Below are 14,439 nucleotides of genomic sequence, written 5' to 3' on the forward strand. Positions count from 1 at the left end.
TAGACACAACCCCAAATAAAAATTTATTTGGACACATATACATGATTGATAAAATTTAAAAGAGAAATGATATGAAATGATGTGACTAAATTATTTCTTTTTAAATTTTATGATTCATGTGTGTACCTAAATACTTTTGATTTTTAGATATTCTTTCATGGTCACAAGACCAAATCAATAATGTTTGGACACACATAAAAAGATTCTCCTCAAAATATTCAATCATATTTTTTATCAATTTCCTCCTTATTATTAAAAAAATATTTCTTTATGTGTGTGTGACCAAACACTTTTTCTTTGATCCTGTGACCATATTAGAATTTCTCTTTGATTTGAGGTTGTGCCCAACTAAGTATTCCTTGTAGGTTACATGCATAAAAAAAATTAATTAATTTATTTTGGCAAAAAAACAAAATTATTCCCCACGAAACCTAAACATAAATAAAACCTCTTATAATGTTTGTTAGGTTAGGTTTGTTTTTCCCGTTAGGTTAGGTCTCTTCAAAAACGGAACTTACCACACCGCAGCTTCCATCAAACCCCTCCTTGTCCTTGCCTCCGCCATGAATCGGTCCTGCTTGCCACGTCTTCTCTACTCCACCGTACGTTCCTCTCTTTATCCATCTTCCTCCGTTCTCTCCACCCCTCCCCCCCTCCGTTACTTCTCCAACAAATCACAGGAGCATCTGCGCAACGTCTGGCTTTCTGGACTCAGAGACCCTTACATTACAATGGTTGGAGACTGGGAAACAGTAAGACTACGCTACCATGACTACGATCCATACTACATCGACCCACGTGTTGTATACGTGAGTAACAACAGAGATCCCGAAGTCACTTCCTATAAAAACATAACCGTATTTGAACATACCGAAGTCACTTCCTATAAAAATATAACCATATTTGATGTTGATTCCATTGTTGATGCTGAAATAACTTTGCATATTTTCGACAGTGCAATTCTTGTTCTTTCTTGTCTTTATGGTGTTAAAATTGAATCCATTGCCATTTTTCAACAAATGACAAGATTTCAATTTCCAATGTTTATATTTATCGACGATATTGAGCTGGAAGGAGCAGATCCATGGAACTTTTTTGATCAAGTAAAATCTAAGCTTAATCATCGCTGTGCTGCAATTCAAGTTCCAATACGAAGCGTTGATGATTGTTATATTGGATTTGTTGATCTCGTCAAGTTAAAGGCCTCCTATTTTCCCTCTAAAAAGTCTTCCAGATCTGGATTTTTTGATCGTGTTGCCAACAAGTTAAAGGGCTACTTTTTTCGCTCTCAAACACCTGATTACGACGATGTAGAAGTAGAAGAAGTAGCCAAAGATATGCAAGCCTTTGTGTTGAAAAAAAGACGTGAACTCATTGAAATTGTATCTGTAACGCCCCATTTTCCATAACGTTAGAAAATGGTGTTACGTCTTAATACTTAAGTGTCTAACGCGAATTAAGTTCATAAAACTTACTTTTACTAGTAAATTAATTTGGTTACTAAAAATTTAATTTAAATAAATATCTTTCTTGCATTTTTTTTTTTAAATAAAAGTCTTAGCTCTTGATCGTAAAACATAAAAATAAATAAAACACAAGGATATAAAATATGCATCAATATATTCTACACGACGTTAATTATCTTGCCCTTAGGCTTACATACTCAGGCTTGTCAGGGTTAGTTAGATATTTTACAAACACCTGCAAGTTAAAGTACGTCATATTTAAGTCAAACTAATTAAACATAATGAGAGATAACTAGTTTTTCGATTCCTATGGTTGTCCTACTTATTCCTGTGCATATCAGTGTTTGGGACACCATATCCAATTCCCAAACTGCATCTCCTATTTCCTCCAGACACTCAATCCTTCGGTTCCCCGAGTGACTCAATGACTTCCCCGACATTATCTGCAAATTGTAAGGGTGAAATACTCGCACACAAGGTTAACTAAATGCTTAATAATATTACATGATGATATATAATATTTTATAGTTACATATAATGTTTTTCAAATAAAGAAATATATAACAAAATTATACATGTAATTTCTTTCACTTTTAAATCCTACAAAAATTTAAATAACCACATAGAAATTAAATAATCACAAGAAAATATAAATCAATTGAGAACACAAAAATTTATGGCAATCACGCACATCAAAGTTAGTCAAAAACAAAGATCACTTAACACTTTATCATAATCAATACAAAGTTTATAGTTTTGACTTGTTAGCAGCATCTTGGTTAAACCTACTCCATGGAGACCTCTATTATGAGTGTAAGGCCGTCTCAACTGCCATAACATGATTGTTTGCAATGAGTAGATATATAATCTCTACTCCAACCATTCTGGCCCGATCGCTGCACCTTATTATAGATAGTCCTGCACAGTCAGGTATCACTGCGTCTGGTATTATGATTTCCTCCAGTTAGAGAAGCTATCACTAACTATTGGTAGGAGTTCAAAACGCCTGTGATCCCCAGAAGGTCTGTAGTCGACCCAACTGAACCTATCCTCAGTCTTATATACGTTATCGTATTATAAGAAACAACCTGTATTACTCTTTACAAAAATTATTATTTTTGTAAATCTTCAACACAACTGTTTTCATCAACAATCAACTTAACAATTTAATTGTCAAAAATCATAAATGTACCTTAAGAGAAATTTCTTCAAATAAAATTAATAATAATAACTGTGAGTTAGTTATAAGATAAATAAATTAAGAAAAATATATTATATATACTTACAATACCACGTTTAACTGATTACTTATCATATATATATGTATGCATAATATTTAGAATGTTTTCTAGAATTTCTTCTTTCTACTTACTGTCCGTTTCAATAAATAATATAAATAATCAAATTTGCTCATTAATAATATATATTTAAAACAGATTAATACTACAATTAAATACACAAATTTTCTTAATCTCATGTGATAATATACATATATATCTTGGGCGTTCTCTAAAGTATATCCCCTTACCTTTGAGCTTTTCAAATCTTGAGTAATCACCTTCTTCAATCACCTAATTACTCATCATAATAACTATCTCTTAACTAGCTATCATTGTAATAAACACTAATTATTAAATGCTAAATATTTAAGAATTGTAGAGTTAACTATATATTTGGAACGTAACAGCATGAACATTGAAAAAAATTCTAAAGACAATTTTTCCAATAGCTACAATGAACTAGTTAATACAAGTGGTGATATCAGTTTATTCTTTCTTTCTTATTCTAAAAGAATAACTTTAGAAATTTAAACATAATGAATTTCTACTAATTTTAACCAAAACTTCCATAAATAATTATGAGTTAATAAAACTTTAAAAATAAATTCTAATACCTACCATTTTATTTATATATATCAATAGATACAACTTAATTAAATTTACATAATTAATATAGTCAAGTGTTTAAACTCCTAAATGTGTAGTAAGAATTTAATAAATAAATTCATGTTACTAATCTTTAAAGAAAATGACTATTCCATTTTAATTAGCTCCATCACTAAAAATATGGCTAAGTTAAACATAACTCATTATTTTTGTTAATTTGTGAAGATCTAGTGAGATTTATAGTTTTGGTTCTCTAAGGCATAACATTAATTTCAACAAAAGTTTATTGAAAGGCCAAATTATTTTAGTGGTTAGCTAAGTTACAGGAAGAAACATTTTGGACTAAAATAATATAAACAAAACAAAGGAATAAAAGAACTAGTTTGTTTTTGGAATATTAAACAAAGTAGTTAAAAAGAGTAGAGAGAACTAAGAGTTTACCTTAGTTTTTTTGTTCTGCTATATGGTATGTGCAGGTTTTGTGATTTAATAAGGAGTACCAATTGCCTATTTATAAGTAAATAAGTGTAGTCTATTATGGTGAACAAAGCAACACGTCCTTAGTTTAATCACTGTAAGAGATATACTCAAGTAACCTTCATGTATCTGCCACGCCAATGGATAAGCTAATGCTAGCAATTCTTATCAGTAAACTGTATATTCTTATCCAATTCTGTTTTTAAAAAAATTCATAAATAATATAATTAATCATATAATCCTATCATATATATTTTTCTGGTTTCAAAAATATATTTATTTATTTATTTCGGTAATAAAATTTATACAGTCGAGCAAATCGCTGTCCGAAATCCGGTAGAATTTTAAGCCGAAATTTTTAACATAGCCTGTTATAATATTATAGTTCTAATATATAACATTAGTTTTCCTAAATTCACTTTCTAGAAAAGAATTTAATTATCAGTTAATTCAGAATAAAATACCGCAAAAACACACTAAATAATGCATAAAAAAATAGGGTGTCACAGTATCAGAGGTTGATGATAAACTTTCTGAAGATTTTCATGGTGGCAGCCAAATTTCAGAGTCTGTTCTCGATGATGCAATTCGTAGGGCAACCATAGCACGGAAATTTGTACCAATTTTCATGGGTACTTTCAGTGACGAGAGATACGAGGGGTTAGAACTACTTAGGGAGGGTGTAATTAGGTATTTGCCAAGTCCAATCGATGTTAGTAATTATGCTCTTGATCTAAATAAGAATGGTGAGAAAATTGAATTGTCTGGAAATATTGATGCCCCATTTGTTGCAAAGGCTTTCACAAATAAGCATAACAATAGTAACTTATTAACTTATCTAAGAATCTATCAGGGTGTTATTAAGGAGGGTGATTTTATTACAAATGTTAACACTGGTGATAAGATTCAGATTCTTTCCTTGTGTAAGAGACATGATGATGAGATTGAGTATGTTGATGAAGCTCATGCTGGAGAAATTGTTATGTTGTTCGATGCTCTTCTTAAATCTGGAGATACTTTTACTGATGGGTCTGTTAGATATACAATGACTTCTGCAGATGTTCCTACTGATGGGTCCTCCATACCCCGCCTTCTCTACTCCACCGTATGCTCCTCTGCCTCCTCTCCTTCTCCACCTTCCTTCGTTCTCCCTCTCCACCTCCGTCACTTCTCCAACAAGTCAGTGGAGCATCTGCGCCACGTCTGGATTTATGGATACAACTACGAGACGATGCAGACAGACGGAAATAGTATTGAGAAGTTAATGATGTCCGGACGTAAACGACACACGTTTAGGTTACAATTAGGACGAGATATAAACAGCCATACCCAAACATATGTCACTTCCTATAAAAACATAACCCTATTTGACATATCTTGTGGTGATACTTTTTTTGAGAAAATATCTTCTGATCATGTTGATGTTCAATTAGCTTCGCGTATTTTTGACAGTGCAATTCTTGTTCTCTCTTGTCAAGATGGTGTTAAAACCGAATCCATTATGATAGATCAACAAATGACAAGATTTCAACTTCCGAGGCTTATATTTATCGACGATCTTGATCAGGAAGGAGCAGATCCATGGAACGTTGTAGATGAAGTAAAATCTAAGCTTAATCATCGTTGTGCTGCAATTCAAGTTCCAATACGAAGCATTGACGATTGTTATATTGGATTTGTTGATCTCGTCAAGTTAAAGGCCTCCTATTTTCCCTCTAAAAAGTCTTCCAGATCTGGATTTTTTTATCGTGTTGCCAACAAGTTAAAAGGCTACTTTTTTCGCTCTCAAACACCTGATTACGACGATGTAGAAGTAGAAGAAGTAGCCAAAGATATGCAAGCCTTTGTGTTGAAAAAAAGACGTGAACTCATTGAAATTGTATCAGAGGTTGATGATAAACTTTCAGAAGCTCTTCGTGGTGGCAGCCAAATTCCAGAGTCTTATCTCGATGATGCAATTCGTAGGGCAACTATATCAATGAAATTTGTGCCAATTATCATCAGTGATGAGAGATATGAAGGGTTAGAGGTATTTAAGGAGAGTGTAATTAGGTATTTGCCAAGTCCAATCGATGTTAGTAATTATGCTCTTGATCAAAATAGGAAGGGCGAGAAAGTTGAATTGTCTGGAAGTATTGATGCACCATTTGTTGCAAAGGCTTTCGCAAATTGGCATTGGACGTATTTAAAATTAACTTATCTAAGAATCTATCAGGGTGTTATTAAGAAGGGTGATTTTATTACAAATGTTAACACTGGTGAGAAGATTCTGATTCCTCGTTTGGGTAAGAGACATGACGATCTGATTGAGGATCTTGATGAAGCTCATGCTGGAGAAATTGTTTTTGTGTTTGATGCTCATCTTAAATCTGGAGATACTTTTACTGATGGGTCTGTTAGATATACAATGACTTCTGCCGATGTTCCTGCTTATTCGGTCTCAAAGGATTCTGGAGAGAAATTTTCAAATGGTGTGAATTGATTCATTCCTGAGAAATGATCCTACTTACCCAGTTTGTTTGGCTTGTTAACTTTGCTATTGTTTGTTGCTTATTCATAACTTTATTTTTTATTGTGAATTTGTTGCTTAATTATTGATCTCTGATTAGTTAGTAGTTACTCATTTTTTTATTGTGTTCTGCATTTAACACTTGATCCTATCTCTTATGTCAAGATTATCTATCTGATTCTTAAGTTTAACATTTGGTGCAAATGTCATGTTAAGACTTGATCCTCACACTGATAAAAAAAAAAAAGGAAAATAGGATTTTAAGATAACTTACAGAGGCAAAATAACATTTATTTTTTGTTTTTGATTATTGCTTATATTTCTCTCAACTTGATTTGTAACCATTCATTGTTTTCAGAAATGGGTCATTTTTGTTTTTATCTGATAGAGATCCATGAGCTGCACTTTTATGATAATATCTGCAAATGACTTAATTAGGTAGTGTTCGCATCATCATGCTTTGGATTGTTCGAGTTTATTATGTTTTGTATTCTTCTCTTAACGAGTTAACATTGAAGATTTTGCTGGGTTTGGGAATTTGCCGGTGGTTGTATCCTTATTAAACCCTGGCTCATGTCCATACTCACTTTAATGTTTGTTTGTAATATTTGGATCATTCTGTGAGGCATCCATCTATTGAACTTGTAGTTGGAATCATAACATGAACCTAACTTTGCACTTCAAATAACTTTATTAGCTTCATGCTTGGAGTATTTTTGCAAAACTGTTGCATCAGCTTTGTTTCATGTGATAACAATACTTAATGGTGGGAAGGTTGCTGAACCTGTTAGGACCCATTTTCGTAACATGATCGATCATTGTACCTCAGCTCACTTGATTAGGAGCATTATTGGAGCGTATAATGGGAAGACCTTTAACCAGGTTGAAATCAAACCTAAGATGATAGGTCATTCATTCCTCTCAAGTGAATTACCCTGTTTGGGAGATTTGGATTATTCTGTGTAAATTGTTCCTCTGTTGCTGCAGCCACTGAATTTTTAATACTATTTTGCTTTGCGTTGTATTTGCAAATTCATTTCGATCGTCATTCGACAGGTTTTGGATGCCATAGTTAATCACTACTTAACCATTGTACATGACTTGATTATTGAAGTATTTAACTTTAACTTTCACTTCACCAAATCAATAATATCATGCTGGATCATCGTGTTAAATACAAGCTGACTTTAACCTTGAAGTATTGATTTTACCATCCCCAAACACACTCACTACAAAATAAAGAGAAAAGATGGTCAAGAGAGTGATGAATTCTTTTATTTTTTTTTATAGACTCACATATTTAGTGTGAAGAAGGGGAGGAATTTGGAGTGCGAACTCGGTCCTTTGCATACTAACGTTCTTGTAACTATTACTAGAGTTTTGCTTCATTAGTTTTTGATTCAGGTTCATTGCAACTATTTCAAATTTTTTGGCTCAATTACAATTCTGGTACTTTATTTTCACATGTTCACAAAATCAGTTCCCCTATTTTCACATGTTCAAATTTTTTTACTCTTATTTTGACTCAAATTAAGTGGTGATTTGGTGTGTTATAAATGACATAGCATAAATTGTGATTTGTTCATTTTGTAATTTAATCAATAACATGTAAATATTTAATTCATCCTGATGATCCTAGATCATCATATGATATGTCACATAGTTACCATTTTAGAGTCCAAAAATTGAGGAAGAGATCAAAACTAAGTGAAATCATAGAACCAGAGCAGCGGCATGACAATAAAAATAGGTAGTTTTATGCTCTCTCTTCCTTTTTCACTCTATTATTTTTTAACCAATAAAAATAGAAAAAAAAAGTTTTTATAAAGGTTGTTTCAAATGATTATTCAAATATCATTACTTTTTTTTTTCAAATTTGCTATGTTTATGTACGGAGTCATTGCTTTGGAGCTGGGAATTTCATTTAGAATCACTCACCCAAGTTATATAGAGAATGAAGAGTTAGTGAGTACTTAGACCTTGTTTGCTTTTTAATTTTAGAAAAAACATGTTTTTAGAACTGGTGCCATTTATACCGAGAATGAAGAATTAGTGAGTAGTATCACATGGTTTGTATATTTTTGGAAACTTACTTAAATCTTTAAATTAAAAACCATTGTACTTGTAACCGTAAGATCCCTCCCATGTCTGAAAACTCCATGGTTGTTTGTAGTAGCTTTTTGCTAGCAAAAGAAATCTATAACGGTTCCATCCGAAACAAATTTCAAAGATATGAATAGAAATTGAGTCAATTTTTTGATGAAGAAAAAGTGCTTCCACTTCAAACAATAATAGGTTATCTTGGTCAAATAGAGGCAAATACCAACCAGCAACTCTACTCTTCTAATTTATTCATTTTTCAGCTTCAATCTTGTGAATAAGTCATTATTTTCCATTTCCCTTATCATTTCAATTTTAACTTATTTTGGCCGATAAAAGAGCTGATGACAGTTAGTCATGCACTATTTTTAGAGTCTTTTTAATTAAGTTTTTAGTCTATTATTATTATTATTTTAGTATTTAATTTGGAATCATTTTAAATAAATTGTCGTTATTAATTTATTGAGTCAAAAACGTTGTTATTACTATTTTATTATATTATTATCATTGATGGTCATGTGCTAATGAGACAAAATAAGGTACGGCATTCTTTAGAGATTTGCTAGTAAGAAGAAACATAGGTAATTGGATGAAAGATATAAGTGGGTCTTTAGTGCTTGTGTTGTGTTTCTGACCTGATAGGCTGATAAAAGAATTTAGGGTCACGTTAACTTGTGCCCTTAGGGCACAAGTTAAGAAGCTTAAAAGGGAAAATAAAAATAAATTTTATATTGAAAGTATAACTTTTGCAACTTTTAAGACATTGAACACACAAGTTGCAAGAAAAACTTTCTACATTTGCCTTCTTAACTTATGCCCTAAGGGCACAAGTTAACATTTCCCAAGAATTTATAGGACTTTCTTTTTGGGCATCAATATATAAGGTATTAAATAATAGCAGACAACTGTTGTTCTAACATTCAATGTGTCTTAGAAACATAAGTAAATGACCAAAAAAAAACCCAGTTGCAGTTAACTGCTGCCGGTATTCTAGTTATAAACCAGTTGTAGTTAACTACCGTTGGGGGTATTTTAGTATTTTACTTGTGTTTCTAAGAACTATTGAATGTCAAAAATGAACAATGTTTAAAATGAACAATACACATGGCATATCAAAATTAAATTTAAAAGAAAAGGTACATGTGGCAATGTAAGGTTGAATCATAAAAGTCATAGCCCAATTACACCATTTAAGACAAACTTTTTTTTTAATGACACCATTTATGACATCCTCTATACATACATTTGAGAATGTTTAAAATGAACAATACACATGACATATCAAAATTAAATTTAAAAGAAAAGTTACATGTGGCAATGTAAGGTTGAATCATAAAAGTCATAGTCCAATTACACCATTTAAGACAAACTTTTTTTTAATGACATCATTTATGACATACTAAAGTAGCAAAGTATAACCAACAATCAAATAAAAACCTTCAACAACAAAATTTTGAAAAATAATCTGAATAAATAATTATATAAAATGACATAATTTCAAAATTGAAAAACTAGAATTATAGTTTATTAAATCTGTAAAAATTGATTTTTTTTATTTATAAGATATATTTTGCATTGATTGAAAAATTACAATCTCAAATGACTACATTTCTTCTTGCATATGAAGTTTTTTTGTCAAAATAAAAAACTAAAAAATACGAGATAAATATCATCACCGATAAATATTAAAAAAAAAATTGAGGGAAAGCATTTTTCAATAATAATAGATATCTTTGAAATAAACAAGAAACTATTATTTTTCAATAAAACTATATGGTTGTCATTGATAATTGGAAAAAAAATACGGGACAAGTTTTTATCAAGAGAAGGAAATACAAGACTTGGGTTGGGGTCCAATGACCTGACCCAGTAAACCACAAAAGCAAAACCCAACAATTCAGTATAAAAATGGTAATAAAAGAGAGCAGTCCTAAACAACAATTACCACGTACAATCCAGCGAACCCACGTAGGGGCGCGACAATCCAACGATCATCTGCCAACACAGAAACGACCCAAGTTCCAACAACTATCTTCAAAGTATCAGAAGACCATAAACGCCCTTTCGAGTCAAAACAACCAATTACAAACCAAATCCACAAAGTGGTAGTGGTCTTGAAACTTCAGTCGCAGTCTAGATCAAGGAATGAACAAACGACATAAATCTGCCACTGTCCACCAACGATGCAAGAAGCAACCACGGCGGATACAATATTTTAGGTATGATGAATGACTACTACCGTCAACACGGAGCATCTACGCACCTATCCCTTTCGAGCAACATCACGATAAAACCAGTCATGTTGAATCGAGATATGCATCCAACAGAACAACACCAGAACTAAAGAACCCATACCTTCAATTCGTAAAACCATATTTAAGATTTTCAGACAAAATCACAGAGCCGAAACAAAGTCACCATCTATCTTCATTTCCACGAAACAAAACGAAAACAAACACCAATAAACAAAAATGAAAAAAAAAAAAAAAACCAGACCAAGACTAACTCATAATCGCGTCAACACCATAGCTCTATAAGACAACGACGACGTTGAACGAAACCAGCGACCACAATAGAATCAACACACACCAAGACTATGGAAGGACAGCCGCTGCGGCGCTTCATCGACGACGATCTGAAACCATAAATATATTTTTCATATATACATAAAAACACGGGACATATATTTACCACTGATAAACATAAAAACATGTGACACATATTTGTCATCATTGCAGCAAAAAAATACTAACATATTATTTTTAACAAAAAAATACTGACATATTTAAAAATTCAAGGTGCGTAGATGCTTTTCATCAATAAATAAAAAAAATAAAACAATTTAAGATTGAAAAATAATAGTCTATCACCTGTGCATTGCACGGGTTAACACACTAGTTGTCTAAATAGCAAGCCACATTCAAGATAAAGGAGCAACACGTAGCCCTCCCTCACACCCTCACTATTTATTTTACCATCCCCAAACACACTACGACTTCAACCTTCTCACTAGTGCCATGATGGAAAATAACGAGTAATATTACATAAAATATAATATTTATACAACCATTTTGTGACTGTCGAACGACCATTGAATCATGCAAAGGGCTTATATATGCTCTGAGCATGGTATTCAATGCATCGCCGCTTTTTATCAATACATGAAATCCGAACGTCTTATAAAGCCTTAATCATTAATTAAGGACACATTAACTCCAGTAGTCAATAATAATAACACTCCTTCAAAATAAATAAATAATTGTAACACTTTTTTGTTTTAATCTTTATTTACATGTAGGATACATGTAGAAAAAATATTGATTTCTTTATTTTGGTAAAATAATAATTTCCCACGAAACCTAAAAATAAATAAAACCACTTATAATTCTTTCCTCAAAAAAAATAAAACCACTGATGAATAAAATGTTTGGTCTCGTGTTTAGTGTCCCATTAACCATGAAAATAAGAAGCTGGTAATAGACTAATATAGTAGCTTCACAAGAAACGTGTATCTACTGGCCTCTTGAACTCATTATTAACAAAACAAAGTTCAGTTTTTTTTTTTTCTGCAGAAAAGCGAAATCAAGATAATAATCATCATAAATAAGAGAACATGAACACTCTTTTTCAACACTCTCTAATATTTACTGTTTTACTAAGTAAAATTCATTCGGATCCACCATTTTACGCGGGATTCTAAACTGTAAGACACACGTTGATTCCATTCAATAAAAGAGAGTTAGCGTTATGGATGGTAATGTTTTGAAAAGAGAATGTTCTTAGTAGAACCGTCAAAATATGCATATGAACCATTCCGCAAAATCTGATAAAACATAGGGTCCCGGCCTTAACATTTCAACCTGAATTTTTTAAGGCTTTTTAGTTTGGTCGAAAAAAAATGCGTTGAAAATACGGGCCAGCGCACATGAGCACATATAGCTCGTAGCTGTATTGTAACACCCATACTAGACGTATCTAGAAAGTTTAGCATGAGCGTTATCTTTAGTACTGGATACATTAAAGTTTACAACAATAGAATTTCTGAATGAATAATATATACAACAAGTCACGTTTGTATAAGTAATAATACAATACATCTCGTCCATACATAAAAATACATCCTTGATGACCATAACATCCTGCAGCGGTACGAACGAACCCATGATGTAACATCCATCCAGCTACGAACATGCATAATCATCTTGCTTATCTGAAAAAAAATAAGGATTGGGATGAGACATAATGTCTCAGTGAGTTCCACCTAATCCTAGGCTATAGGTAACCTCGGGGAAAACCTACGGTCACCACGTGTCTACAATACAACCCGACGGTTGATTATACGTGTGTGGTCATGCTTTCCTAGACGGTCGTGCATACGAGATCGGTCGTAGGCTCATCTTAACTTGTTATAGGCTTCACTTCTTATACGTGTCATGGCGGTCAAGGGGAATCTAAAACCGCTATGCCAAGATATGCTCTACGCATCGAGGCCTAAACATAACATAATCATGACACGATTCTATGCCGGACGATTAGGGGAAACCTAAGTTCGTCATCGGCATAACGTTCTTTACTTGTTCTATTCCATACCTTGGTCTAATAGCATCTCGTGCTTTTGTTCATAAACATATTCGTACATGAATTCGTTCATACATAATCATGATCATAGTCATATCATACCCTATCGTATATAAGTTCATTCATTATGTTAGCGTTGAACAAACATTCATTATCTTGATTCATTTTACGGAGAGTCCCAGGTGGAGTAACTCTGAGTACAATCCAAACATGACCGATGAAAACCTAGCTAAGGCACATCGGACTCCCACGGTGTCGTGCGGGTCCCTTATGGATTGAATCGTTCCCCTTGGAGAACCTCTCGTATCCCCCTGACGTGGATAACAAGAGACACGAACACCTACATCTTGATTACTCAGTGACATGCGGGTCCCTTGCGTCTTGAACCGTTCCCATCATGAGAACTCCTTGTATCCCCCTGGCGTGGATAGCAAGAGACATGCCACCTACATTATAAAAGTCATGGTCTTGTCGTTCATGAAGGTCAAACCTATTCATGCTTGCTTGTTTACCTCAGAACCTTGCTCGATCTGATTAGCTGTAAACTCATTCCTGTTCATACTTGTACATAGTGGAGAGATTAACCAATTAATACACAGCTTAACATGCTTGCTATATCATTCTTGATCATATGCGAAGAGAATACACTTCGCGTGTTACTTACATATGCATTCATATTCCTATGCTTGCCATACTTAGGGATTCCTGCTATTTTTCTAGTTCTCAACAACTATGTCGATGCTCTACATTCATTCCCTTTCTTAATTCATTGCTACCCAAGTAAATCGGCTTAAACTCTCTTGAACCATTCTTGCCATTCATGCTAAGATTGCCATGATTTTCATTTCAAGAATCATTTGAATTTATGTGCATTGCCTAGATGTTGTTTTGGGGTTATAAAGTTGTAAAACGATTAAAGAAAAGCTTCGGAATGCACCACCGACCCCACAAAGAGCCAACAAGCCAAAAGCATGTTGGCTGGTCCAGAGGAAGTCGCTATTAGTGACCCTGGGGCGTGCTCTGTCTGAAGAAATTTGCTATTAGCGAAATATTTCGCTAATAGCGACTTTCTTCGGGTCTGTGATACAAAATTTGCAATTTTGACCCAAAACTCGTTAAAATCGATCCTGCAATGCACTATGAACATCCAGCAACTTATATATCATTATAAAACATCTTTCATGACAATTCTAACATGAACAAAGCAAGATCAAGGCAAGGGCACAAAATAATATTTTTCCTAATCTTAACATAAATCATGCTTTGCTTGCAAATTAAACACATAATCCCAATGGTGGGTTCTATCTAAGAACTCACCTAGCATGTTTCTTGTATTTGCTTCAAGTTCCAAGCTTCCTCAAGATCAAACCCTAATCCAAGAATCCAAGCTCAATCCATTCTCTTTGTTGTTTTTTGTCCATAA

At 33.1% G+C, this 14,439-nt stretch overlaps 1 long non-coding RNA gene and 1 pseudogene across 1 annotated transcript; one reads left to right on the forward strand and one right to left on the reverse strand.

Moving 5' to 3' along the window:
- Nucleotides 1-751: 751 nt before the first annotated feature.
- On the forward strand, nucleotides 752-6,434 carry LOC146913669 (uncharacterized; annotated as a pseudogene).
- LOC146913670 (uncharacterized) lies at nucleotides 1,602-3,783 on the reverse strand. The gene is made up of 2 exons (XR_015013763.1): nucleotides 2,995-3,783; nucleotides 1,602-1,909 (listed from the first exon to the last, which is right to left on the reverse strand). It is a non-coding gene; the product is annotated as an uncharacterized LOC146913670 (long non-coding RNA).
- Nucleotides 6,435-14,439: the final 8,005 nt, after the last annotated feature.

The sequence above is a fragment of the Medicago sativa genome, chromosome 6, assembly GCF_051527215.1.
Source record: "Medicago sativa cultivar Bolivia chromosome 6, Bolivia_mono, whole genome shotgun sequence".
Lineage (NCBI taxonomy): Eukaryota > Viridiplantae > Streptophyta > Magnoliopsida > Fabales > Fabaceae > Medicago > Medicago sativa.